Source organism: Erpetoichthys calabaricus, chromosome 12 (assembly GCF_900747795.2).
Source record: "Erpetoichthys calabaricus chromosome 12, fErpCal1.3, whole genome shotgun sequence".
NCBI classification, from domain to species: domain Eukaryota; kingdom Metazoa; phylum Chordata; class Cladistia; order Polypteriformes; family Polypteridae; genus Erpetoichthys; species Erpetoichthys calabaricus.
Window position 1 is genome coordinate 10646003 of NC_041405.2, and position 13785 is coordinate 10659787.

The following is a 13785-nucleotide window of genomic DNA, read 5'->3' on the forward strand; positions in this document are numbered from 1 at the left end:
CTAAAGGAATCTATCTACAAAAATCTTATTACATTTCAGTACATGCTGCTTTATTTATTTTGTATTCCAAGCATTTGGTCAGAAGGGGAGTACCATTAAAAAGTCAAAGTTTAAATAATGCGCAAGAAGGAAATAAAAACTGCATTTGAACCCCAGCATTCTGCGGGGACCCTGACTGAAACATAAGGTTGTTCACACGGTTTTCTCTAGGTGCTTATGTTTCCACTCATATTTTGAAGATCTACTGTATATGCCGGGTGGGATTGGCTCAGCAGACCCCCCATGACCTAGTGTTAGGATATAGCAGGTTGGAAAATGAGTGACTACTGTATATGCCAGCTCAATCAGCAGCTTCACATTGCCCAGTACTAGTGGTTGTAAGTGTGTGAGTTGACAGTGCCTTTTGATGGCATCCATGGATGGTTACTGCCTTTGAGCCGATTCTTCCAGAATAGGCTCAGACTACCTTGAAATGAGAGAAGTCTGGTACTAGAAAACAAATGAATGAATGAATCTCTTACAGGATAAGTGCTTATTCCTCCAATATCCTATAATAACTAGAGGTGTACAGTAATGTGTGTATATCCAGACTTTGCTATATTGTCTTTTACTGCTATTATTCTACTTTAACAAATACAAGTTTTCTTTCAAATGTTTAAACTTTGAGTTTATATCTAGAATGGCTGAAGTAATGAAGTGTGAGGAGATCACCACTCTCTTTGTCCCAGGGTTTAGCAGATTGAGGGGAACGTACCAACAGAGTGAAAATCATGGTGATCGGTTGAGAAGTGGCTTTAACCAAGTGTGTCTCTATCTTCTTCTCGGGGATCAAGGTGTGTCCGCTTTTACAGTAGGTCTGCTGTAGGTTATATTCAGAGACATATTCATGGAGGTGAGACAGTCTTTATGTGCCTACGATATTTTTGGGGACCTAGGTAGCCTTAGCTGTAGGTTATACCCGGGGACACTTGAACATTGTTCACTCCGTAGCTAGTGAGTTCCTATGTAGACTTCTGAGGAGTGACAGGCTGTACAAGTCCTACTCATTGGTTACATGGATAGGATGTGTGTGTGAAGTTTAGGGTGCGAGAGTTAACCAATCCAATAACTAATTTGGGGAGTTCCACTCATTCCATGATAATATACTATAGGAATGTTTGCTCACTTATAAAACACGCCACTTATGTTGCAGGTCAACAGCTAATTAATGCCTCTAACAATGGTACTTGAATTGATTATCTTTTTCACAGGAAATAGGATTCTCTCGGACTTCTGTGAACAATCTGGACCTTTAGAGAGTCAGGACAATTGTTCTAAGCTGTTGGTATTTTAGAAAAATGCCGAGTCAGTGCTTCCAAAGAGGTATTGTGCAGTTACATGTTGAGCGAGTGTCTTGGTTGGGGATATTTATTACAACTAAATAAGAAGCGCCTCTGGGGGGTTCTTTTCTGCCCACTGCTGTCAGGCACTTCAATGCTTCCACTTGATGCACTCATTAAGTTTATTAATTTTACAATTGATTGATTGATTATTGGCTGTATCCTTGTTTTTTTATGTTTCTTCTGCTGTATGCATCTGAATTTCCTCATGGGATTACTAGGGTGTTGTACCGTGTTAGCCATTATGAGTGTAGTGAGAAGTCAAGCAAAATGACACCTTATAACTAAACAGATTGATTACATCTCGCCTGAAGAAGGGGCCTGGGTTGCCTCGAAAGCTTGCATGTTGTAATCTTTTTGTTAGCCAATAAAAGGTGCCATTTTGCTTGACTTCTCACTACACTCATGGGATTAATAAAGTTGATGTAATCTACATCTTTGACAAGATTGTATTGTGTTTTTACCTACAGATATGAAGAATGGCTTTTTCCAAACTGCACAAAAAATGCTCCAATATAACAAGCTTCCCATCAAAGATGAGATTTGGGAACCAAAGGCATGTCTACAGCAGATCTCTTCAGAAGTTGACCATCGGCTGTTTCGAAACAGCTTCAGTACCAGACACGAGACATTTCCACAAATGCACCTCTCGCAATTGGAAAGCAATGATGTTGGCCCTGTTGCTACTGAATCGCATCAAATTAAAGAAGAAATCTGTGAGAACATTTTGGCTCCCCTTAAAGAAGAAGTCACCTATGAGGAACACTCAAGTCACTTTAAAGACGAGGGCTCTGAAGCAGGGTCTTCTCCCATTAAAGTGGAGATGTATGAAGATAACTTTTTATTCAATAAACATGAGGGTCCCGAGTATGAAATGGTCAGTGTAAAGGAGGAGTCCTGTGAGGAAGATGTTCTTCCTGTTCAGATAAAATCCGAGATGTCTGATGTGGAACCCGAGGGTGAAGATTTCTTTGCTGGCATTTCGTATGAGGATGACAGATTACAATGGATGCCAAACTGCCAAATGGAAGAGCATGTACAAAAAGAACCCCTAAATTGGAGTCTTAATGAACAGTCAGTCCAATGGACTGCTGCACAGTGTCAGCTATTTTATGACCTCAACAGAAAGTTCTTCTGTGGAGAATGTGGAAAGAGTTACAAGGAGAAATCTGGTCTACGAAGGCACCAGAAGACTCACACGGGAGAGAAGCCACATTCATGTCTAGAATGTGGGAAGGGGTTTATCATGGCCTCGGACCTTAAAAAACACTACCGAACTCACACGGGGGAGAGGCCGCATGTATGTCCGGAATGTGGGAAAGGCTTCATTAGCATATCTGATGTTAAAAAGCATTTGAGAATACACACAGGAGAGAAACCCTATGGGTGTGGTGAATGCAGCAAGACCTTCAGTCGTATAACAAACCTTAGAAAACACCAGAGAGTCCACTCAAGGGAGAGGCGGTATAGCTGCTGTGAGTGTGGCAAATCCTTTGTTACTTCTGAAGGTCTTAAAAGACATAGAAAAATTCACAATGGCAACAGACCTCACGTTTGCCCCGAATGTGGAAAAATGTTTGGTAAGAAAACCAGTCTCAGAAACCACCAGAGGATTCACACAAGTGAGAAGGTGCATCACTGTCCCGATTGTGGCAAGGGTTTCACTGCTCGGACTTTGCTTAAATCACACCGACACATCCATAGCACCGAAAAACCACACAGCTGTCCTGAATGTCACAAACTGTTTGGAACAGCAGCGGACCTTAAAAGACATCAGCGAATGCACTCAGGAGAGAAGCCCCATCTTTGTCCTGAATGTGGGAAGGTCTTCCTAACAGCCTCTTACTTTAGGACCCATCAAAGGATCCACTCTGGAGAGAAGCCGTTCAGTTGTACTGATTGCGGAAAAAGTTTCATAACCTCTGAATACCTTAAAAGGCACCAGAGAATCCATACCGGGGAGAAGCCGTATGGATGCACTGAATGTGGGAAAAACTTCATGAGGATAACTGGCCTGAAGCTACACCAGAGGATTCATTCTGGAGAAAAACCTTACGGCTGCACAGACTGTGGGAAAAAGTTCATAACTTTAAAATGCCTAAAAACACACCAGAGGATCCACACGGGTGAGAGGCCGTACACTTGTCCTGAATGTGGCAAGGGCTTCCGACGGATCAGTAGCCTGAAGATCCATCGACGGATCCACACAGGAGAAAAACCGTACCGCTGCACTGAGTGCCAGAGAGCATTTGTCACCCTCCAGCACATGAAGATCCACTTACGAATTCACTACCGGCGAGAAGCCATATTGCTGCCACACGTGTGGGAAGAACTTTCGGCGTTTAGGCAGTCTCAAAATCCACCAGAGGATTCATACAGGTGAGAAACCATACACTTGTGGGGAATGTGAAAAGAACTTCATCACTCTGGAGCACCTCAAGCGCCATCGGAGAATTCATACTGGGGAAAAGCCCGGAGTCGGGGGACAGGCAGTTGTGACATTCCCTTTGGTACCATTTCCTCCAAGCTCCCTATCAGCGTAACACATTGAAATTTTGGTTTAGAGGAATATGGGCCTATTTACAGTGCATCCGGAAAGTATTCACAGCGCATCACTTTTTTCCACATTTTGTTATGTTACAGCCTTATTCCAAAATGGATTAAATCATTTTTTTCCTCAGAATTCTACACACAACACCCCATAATGACAACGTTGAGATTTTTGCAAATTTATTAAAAATAAAAAAATTGAGATCGCACATGTACATAAGTATTCACAGCCTTTGCCATGAAGCTCAAAATTGAGCTCAGGTGCATCCCTGTTTCCCCTGATCATCCTTGAGATGTTTCTGCAGCTTAATTGGAGTCCACCTGTGGTAAATTCAGTTGATTGGACATGATTTGGAAAGGCACACACCTGTCTATATAAGGGTCCCACAGTTGACAGTTCATGTCAGAGCACAAACCAAGCATGAAGTCAAAGGAATTGTCTGTAGACCTCCGAGACAGGATTGTCTTGAGTTACAAATCTGGAGAAGGTTACAGAAAAATGTCTGCTGCTTTGAAGGTCCCAATGAGCACAGTGGCCATCATCATCCGTAAGTGGAAGAAGTTCGAAACCACCAGGACTCTTCCTAGAGCTGGCCGGCCATCTAAACTGAGGGATCGGGGGAGAGGGGCCTTAGTCAGAGGTGACCAAGAACCCGATGGTCACTCGGTCAGAGCTCCAGAGGTCCTCTGTGGAGAGAGGAGAACCTTCCAGAAGGACAACCATCTCTGCAGCAATCCACCAATCAGGCCTGTATGGTAGAGTGGCCAGACGGAAGCCACTCCTTAGTAAAAGGCACATGGCAGCCCGCCTGGAGTTTGCCAAAAGGCACCTGAAGGACTCTCAGACCATGAGAAAGAAAATTCTCTGGTCTGATGAGACAAAGACTGAACTCTTTGGTGTGAATGCCAGGCGTCACGTTTGGAGGAAACCTGGCACCATCCCTACAGTGAAGCATGGTGGTGGCAGCATCATGCTGTGGGGATGTTTTTCAGTGGCAGGAACTGGAGACTAGTCAGGATAAAGGGAAAGATGACTGCAGCAACATACAGAGACATCCTGGATGAAAACCTGCTCCAGAGCGCTCTTGACCTCAGACTGGGGCGACGGTTCATCTTTCAGCAGGACAACGACCCTAAGCACACAGCCAAGATATCAAAGGAGTGGCTTCAGGACAACTCTGTGAATGTCCCTGAGTGGCCCAGCCAGAGCCCAGACTTGAATCCGATTGAACATCTCTGGAGAGATCTTAAAATGGCTGTGCACCGACGCTTCCCATCCAACCTGATGGAGCTTGAGAGGTGCTGCAAAGAGGAATGGGCGAAACTGGCCAAGGATAGGTGTGCCAAGCTTGTGGCATCATATTCAAAAAGACTTGAGGCTGTAATTACTGCCAAAGGTGCATCGACAAAGTATTGAGCAAAGGCTGTGAATACTTATGGACATGGGATTTCTCAGTTTTTTTATTTTTAATAAATTTGCAAAAATATCAAGTAAACTTTTTTCACGTTGTCATTATGGGGTGTTGTGTGTAGAATCCTGAGGAAAAAAATGAATTGAATCCATTTTGGAATAAGGCTGTAACATAACAAAATGTGGAAAAAGTGATGCGCTGTGAATACTTTCCGGATGCACTGTAACTTTATGTCCTGGTCACTGTCAGTTGATACAAGACCTTTCTAATTTTGAATATGGCGGAGGAAACTTCTCTTGGGTTTAATTATGCACAACTAATTGAATAAATTCCCAAGAACATTTAGAAACAATAGGATGGTGTTAAATTCTATGGGCTGTATTGGAAATAAGCAGGTTTGGAGAACGAATGAATTGGGGTTAATTGCAGATGAAAGTAGAATACATTTACAAGAACTTTTAGAAGCTCTCAGATGGTGTTAACTCCAGGGCTTCGTTTTGGAGTGAATGGGTTTGGAGAACAAATGAGTAGCACTTAGTCCAAACGCTCGTTTTAGTTAGCGGATGACACCAAATAAGGTGTCTGGTCTCTTCTTAACAAACAGCATGGGTGCCTGCTTCAGGTTCTGTGAAGGAGAGCTTCCAGTTTTCAGTATTAAATGTTTTTCCCTTTTGCCTCCATGACTGCCTGTTTTTACTGTTTAGCTAGAAGGAGTTTGCCAAATTCTGTTTCTCGATGCAGCTGGGAATTTTTAAGACCTGGAGTTCAACCTCGTGTTACATTTTCCATTTCTAAATTAAAGACAATTGTGGCATTCTACACTAGTGTTTATGGGAGTTTTCTTAGATACTGTTAGTAATATCGAGATGGAGGAGGAAGGTCCGCTGTGGCAACCTGTAGTGGGAGCAGCCGAAAGAAGAGGAAGAAGATTGTATTTTCTTCATATGCATTTTTTTGTAAAAATGAAAAGCAAAGGAAACAAACTAAGCAACTGTTACAGTACTCAAAACAAGGGGCCGTTTCTGTCAGAGCTTTTGTTTGTATAACAAAATGAAGTGAGAGAAGAAGCACAGAAACTGGTCAACAACATTACCTGTGAAGGCTTCTAAAATTCAGAAGACCCAGGACTGTTTCTATACTTTTTGGGGCCTTAAATGTATATCTATATTGGGGCTTCCATTCCTCTTTAACCTCTCCCTGTCTATGTGGGTTAGGGGTTCCCCTCAGCTACAGGACCCCACAAGCTTATTCCAAGAAATTACCATGGGAAGACCATTTGCAAAACGGGAAGCAACTCGGTCGTGGGGACCCCCTGTGGCTGCAGGTTTTTGTTCCAACCAGATTCACAATAAGATATAATAACTGATCTCATTTATTTAGTTGGTCATTTTTCTCTTCTCTTATTCTGCATTCAGAAAAGCACAGAAGTATGATTTTTACATAAGACATTTAGAAGTATTTTGTTTTTTTTTGCTATAGATTTGAATGTTTAACTCTCTTTTGTTGTGTTCCTGTTGTTTTTTCCGTTATTCTGCGTAGTCTGCTTCCTAATGGTGACAATTAAGAACAAGCAAAGTAGACGCCCGGGCGAACAACACTTAATGATGAAAGGCCGCAGCTGCTATAGCGTCAGACCCACTAATTTAGTCAATAATGGAAAAGCAGAATGGAAATCAGGTTGAACATACATAAAAATTTAAATTAATTTTCATTAAAATGTACTAACACACATACTTTTGTAATTTATTCATTGACCCCCAAAACAAGAAACAGGCAAATAACAGCTCACTTAATTAGAGTAGGAGTCCAATTAAAAACAGAAGTTGGTTGAAACAAAAACCTGCAGCTCCCGGTTATGAACAACTGGCCTAAAGGCTACACGCACAGCAGCATGACGTTAAACTCCACAGAGTATCTTGTCATTGTCAAAAAAAAAAAAAAAACCCTCCAAGATCACATTTTTCCCCATTCTGGTGTTTGATGTAAAATTTAACTGTAGCATCTCACGTGTATCTGCAGGATTTAATACATTGCGCTACTGCCACATGATTGGCTGATTACATAAGTGCATAGATAAGCGGGTGTGGGGGTGTTACCAATTATTTACTCGGTGTGAATATTTTGTGTAGGCCGTTTCCCCGATTTTTTAAATCTATAACCACTAGATGGCAGTGTGCTCCTTCTCTAGCACTACATCAATACACGCAAGTAAAGAGGAAGCTGTAAAGCTGGGGTGCTCGGGTTTGCAGTGGTTATATTACACGCAATATTTCACTCCTATTTATTCCCTTGTTAAGATTCCCTGCCCTTTATTTCTTGTGTTTTTTTTTTTTTTGTAATCAGATGCTAAATTAGCAATGAGAGACAAATAACAGAAAACATCCCTATATATTATTATTTATATATATATCTCCATCCATCCATCCATTTTCCAACCCGCTGAATCCGAAGACAGGGTCACGGGGGTCTGCTGGAGCCAATCCCAGCCAACACAGGGCACAAGGCAGGAAACAATCCTGGGCAGGGTGCCAACCCACCGCAGTATATATATATATAATGTATAATCCAACTTCTGTATGTCTGTCCGCTTTTCACGAGAGAACTACTTCACGGATTGAGATCGGGTTTTTTTCTTTAATTTGCTTGAACTTTCCGGTTGATTTTGCGACTTCTCTCATTGCGCGAAGTATCACAGTTCGTTTGTAGGAGCGACATATTCGCGCTAATCCAAGTCAGAGGCTGCGGGCCGAGGGGAGAGGAAATGTGACGTCAGGAGTGGGGAGCCGGGTAGGGCCCTCCTTACTGTCCTGTTTCATTACTACGCAGGCGGAGCCGCCGGGGACGGCTAGTTCACCATGTAAAATTGAACTATTTACACTTGTGTTCATTATGAAGTATCTGATTTAATAATATATCTGGGAAGAAATTAAACCAGAAAAGAGTTAACGGCGAAGAATGATTCTGCCCTAGTCTACAAATCACTTTGATTATTTTTTCAGAAACACGCCTAATTTTGAATTTTTTGGTAGAAGTACATAATAAACAAGAATAGAGGAGTCAGTTATCTGTAATATTAAAATGTGTTCTTCAGTTTAACTGTTCAAAGTCTAAAATACTCCATCCATCCATCAATCCATTGTCTCCTGCTTATCCGAGGTCGGGTCGCGGGGGCAGCAGCTTGAGCAGAGATGCCCAGACTTCCCTCTCCCCGGCCACTTCTTCTAGCTCTTCTGGGAGAATCCCGAGGCGTTCCCAGGCCAGTCGAGAGACATAGTCCCTCTAGCGTGTCCTTGGTCTTCCCCAGGGCCTCCCCTCGGTTAGACGTGCCCGGAACACCTCACCAGGGAGGCGTCCAGGAGGCATCCTGATCAGATGCCCGAGCCACCTCATCTGACTCCTCTCGATGCGGCGGAGCAGCGGCTCTACTCTGAGCCCCTCCCGGATGACTGAGCTTCTCACCCCATCTTTAATTCTAAAATACTCTCGACTGTTAATATAAATGTGTAATGTTTTACTCTCTGCGGTGGGCTGGTGCCCTGCCCGGGGTTTGTTTCCTGCCCTGTGTTGGCTGGGATTGGCTCCAGCGGACCCCCGTGACCCTGTAGATAGGATATAGCGGGATGGATAATGGATGAATGGATGTTTTACTCTCTGAGAAGAGGTCCATAGAGGGTTAGATCCTAGGTAAAGAATCAAAAATATATTCGACATCACTGACCTTGAAAGAGTCTAAAATGATACCCTACATGCTTACGTTTGAAATTTGTCATTTTTAACCTTCTAGGAGTGGCTCTCAGAGAGGCTAGGACCACTGATAAAGAAGCAAATATTAAAAATATTATATTTGTCATCAGCAACCTTGAAATAGCATAAAATGACACTCCACCTGCTGATATTACATTTTTGTTTCCAAAATTTTGTGAAAATGAGTAACTTTGATCCCTCATTTCCCATTAGAGGTGAAAACCCCTGAGGTCAATTGACACAACTTCAAGTCCTTCTGATCATTTTTGTTGAAGTCACCTGTTGGTTTACTTATTATCATAAAGGAGCAATTTCCTGCACAAAACTTGCCTAAAAATGAAGAGTTTTCGGGTCTAAAGGTTCAAATGTAGAGGAAACCCCCAAAATCTTAATGTCTTGCATAAATCAAAAAAGTCGAAGGGTATATTATATTGTCATATCAGTATGTCAGAGGGGCTGGAAAAAGAGTACTTTTGTACACTCTAAAAAGAGAAAAAGGGCTCTTTTTGATTTAAGGTAATTTTAGTAGTTGTAATGAACTATATTAATATGTTTGTTCACCTAACGTAATTTTTTGCTTTACTTCAAATTGAAAAACCTTGCTGTCGCTTAATGTAACTTCTTCTATTTAGTCTAAAGCAAAAAATCGCTTTGGAGATCTTGCCGGCTCCGCCCCCTGTGATGTCACGTCCGGGCTCGCACCAATGGCAGAAGACCTACATGAGCCCGACCCCTTTGACTTCACTTTCTGTCTCCCCCTTTAAAAGCCTCCACCTTTTCCCCATTCCCTCAGTTCTGTTTGGACTCAGTTTTGTGCACATCGGTGTTGTATTATTTTGAAAAGCAACTTGTATATTATACGGGTGGCTGCCCCAAACCTTTATATGACTCTGTCTCGAGTTTGTGACTATATATATAGAATTTAAGTTGGCATTACAGTGAATACAATAAATGGACAAAATTTTAATTTGAGTTCATCCATCTATTATCCAACCCGCTATATCCTAACTACAGGGTGACGGGGGTCTGTTGGAGCCAATCCCAGCCAACACAGGGCACAAGGCAGGAAACAAACCAGCCCACCGCAGTTAATTTGAGTTTTTGAAGAAATTTGGTTTGAGCTAAATACATTTTTTTGCTTTTATTCAAGTTTTTGAAAAGGTTAAAACAAACTCAAATGAATTAAGTTTACTCAAATACTTTTTAAAATTTGAAAGAAATCAGTTAAATTGCTTGTTACCTTGTGAAGTAATTTATTTAGGATGATCCAACAAAACATTTTTTACAGTGTATATGAACAAAAAAAGAAATTGAAGGAAACTCTTCAGGGCATGACCTTTTCCCAGTATTTAACTGGATTGCATTACTTCATGTCTAAACAGTGAAGTTGATCTGCTCAGCTGAAAGTCCTAAATGTAAAAGATATGGAAACAAGACTTCCAAGTGAAGGAATATAACAGTTCAGGATGATGCTAACAACAACATCCCTACAACAAAGACATCATGATTAGCCTACACAAGACAGGAGAGAAGGACAAAGAGGGAATATCCAGTTGTAGCAAGACAGAGGGATATGTGGGGAAAGAACTGAAAAGAGAGAGCGAGAGAGTCAGCAACACAGCACCAAAGAGAAGCCCCAGACAGCAGTGTCGTTGGGCTCCTGATCTTTGAGAGATTAATCCACCGCTCACCCCACCATCCCCGCTCTTTGATTTTATATCCAAGTAGGACTGCACATGAAAAAAAGTTCCTGATATCTGCAAATCCTATATGCCCTTGGCCCCAGAACAAGTGGAGGAAGGTTCCAAAAGCACTGAGGGAGTAAAGGTATACGATCAAGGGCTAGGCCCATTAGATCAGTATTTTATAAAGTGTGGTCCACGGACACTTATGGGATCCGACGCGATACAGGGAATAGAATAAAAGTTAAAAATACATATGTAATTTATAAAAATCACTTATACTTGGTGTAGCAACAGTCTGGTTATTTATTCTTTTCATTCTCCGTTTCACTTATTTTAAACAATCACCACGTGTCATCCAATTAGAATGTTCTTAACTAAACAAACTAAAGAAACGTTAAAAACGTTCCAGCTTGTGCATGCGGTGACAGCAACTTATCCAGGTTTGCAATCAACATCCGACTGGCTGTCGCTCTGCGCCGCTCTCTCCCGAGCGTCAGCTTTTAAAGGGTGAGTACAGTAATCGGGAAGACTAATCTTTCTACCAAATGGCGATTACATTTGTGCCAGTCACTTCCATAATGTTATCAGCGAGAAACAAATGATCGTGAAGCCTCGTGTCTCTCATTGTAAAAATACTGCTGTCGGTCACACCACCATCGATCACTCGTGGGTCTGATTTGCTCAGTCGCTCAAATCTTAAGTAACGGATACAATCTTGGGTCAAGCGTCTACATCGACAAGTGAAAATAAGCCAACTTCATCTAAGAACGGAAAATACGGTGGCAATATGGAAAATAAAAATTCATGCATTAGCATAAATATATATGGAAAAAGTATAAACAACCTTAGTGCAAGTATTAATGAAAGTCAGGCATACTTAGCAAACGGTTAACGGTTCTTTTTAATGAAAGCTTAGCTAGCCACCAATATCTTGTCAGCTTGAGGAACAAGGAAGGGGGAGAATGATAGATAGATGATTGATAACCCAAGAACGGAAAAGGGGGAACACCTGCAAAGTTCAAGGCCGACCTAAAAATAAGCGAAGCAAAAGGCGAAGGCGAATAACAGAAAATAAAAAATACTGGTGGTTCTCATAAAAATTTGACAGGCCAGCTGCAGAAGTGGGGTCAGAATAAGCAGCGAATGAGCGGTCTTGAGCGAGGACAGAACGATAAGAAATGATGACATAAACTGTAATTTTTGGCCTGTTCGGGGCTCAGTTCAGTTTGGCCTAATTGGGTTGAGTCCGTGTTATTGTTTATTGCAATAAATCTCATTATTCTGTTTGCCTATCCTTCGATTCCTAGAACCTTCATTTAAAGTGAGAATCTTCAGCATATTTTTCGCTTCCACAACAATTATATAGCGTTTGGGTTTATTAATCCTCATTCTCAGCACTGACTGCTATCAAGATATGTACAGGATAATATTAAGAGTCTGCCCGTCACCCGTCACTCCCAGAAATGAGAAACTACGCAGTCGTAGAGAAGCGCACCCATCTCGCTAAATCACCGGGTTCACAGTCATTAAAAATATATTAAAAAAATGTGGCGTGGTGCAGGTCAAAATCAAAACAATCTGAAATCGAGTTTTACTTTCAAGAATTCAGGCATTTTGTGCTCTAAAGGATCCCTGGTCTGAAAACGTGTGAGAACCACTGCAGTAGATAACGGGTTTACAATTTTAAATTGTGTGTGCAGGTTAGCAGGAGCTTTTGAAGATTTATTTTAATGTTTTAGAAAATTGAATTCGAAGCCAAAAGTATGTCTGTTGGGGAGACTACAGAATAACAATTTACCCTTTTGTTTTAGTTCATGACACTTGGATGTTGTCGGCGAGTACCTTTATTACCAATAAAGTTTGTTTTAAAAAATAGCGCATGCTTCTTCGGAGTGCTAGCGTCACGTGACGCGCGCTGGCCCCCAGTTCCTCTTTACGAAGTGAGGATCGCGGCTGGAGTGCATACGGGAAGACCTTACCTTGTTTCAGCACGGGACAGTGGAAGTTACCATGCAATTAGAAACGCCCCATTGTGAAGCGGGAATCGTGCACCCCGAGAGCTTGGCAAATAACGGCAGCAGCAGCGAGATGTCGGTCACCCAGCGATGCCCATTACTCACCGGGGCTTACCGGGATGAACGGAGCTGGAGCATAGGTAAGGTGGCCACGGGAGGGTGCCACACGCAGTCACATCTTCGGAAGCATCAAGAAACCTTCAGAGACACCGCTGCTCAATCCCCTTAAATGCTTGGGGAGACAACGAATGATGGGTTGAGTTCTGAGACATGTCTGTGGCTTCTAATTCTACGCAATTTATAGTCTAAACTAGAGGTCCTTAAGTTCACAACTGAGGCAGCGGGCTTTCATTTTAACCGGTTTCATAAATTAATGTTTCAGTCTTTCTGCTAAGTGATCGAATTGTTTAATTAGATTTTTTTACTTTTCTGTTTAGACATATGCGCTACTACTTTTACATTTAAACACACTTAAGGTAAATTGAAAGAAAATGTTAAAAATAAAGGTATATAACATTTAATGATATTGGGGGGAAAAAATCAAAATTTATTTTTGTGTAGTTTGCTTTTTAAATTTTATACAAATACTGACGATTAGTGAGAACACAGGTGAAAGTGACCCTAAATGTTAAAGCAGAGCCGCTACTTCAATGTCACATTCATTTGTGAAAAGGCTTTAACTAAGTGGTCTCCAAGTTTAGTAGTGCGGCCCACCTTAACTGCCGGTGTTCATCCCACTCACCTTTGGCTTTTAACTGGAGTCCTGCCTTTATTAAACAAGCGGTTATTTCCCAATTTCTGTGTTAATCCAGAAATTACAAAATGGGTTTGCTACATTTTTAAAGGACATGTAGCAAGCATTTGTGCACGTGACATTATTGTTCTTTTTCTTGAAATTTTTAAAAAGATTTTTGTCTTTTTTATTTCTGGTCATTTAAGCCTTTCCATTGATTAGCTCTCAAGTGAATTTTATATTGATGTAGCGGCTTCCCTTTAGTGT

General features: G+C 41.6%; 1 pseudogene; it reads left to right on the plus strand.

The window, feature by feature from the left end:
* The window catches only part of LOC114661835 (zinc finger protein 91-like), a 54044-nt pseudogene that overhangs the window by 33272 nt on the left and 6987 nt on the right, over window positions 1-13785 (plus strand).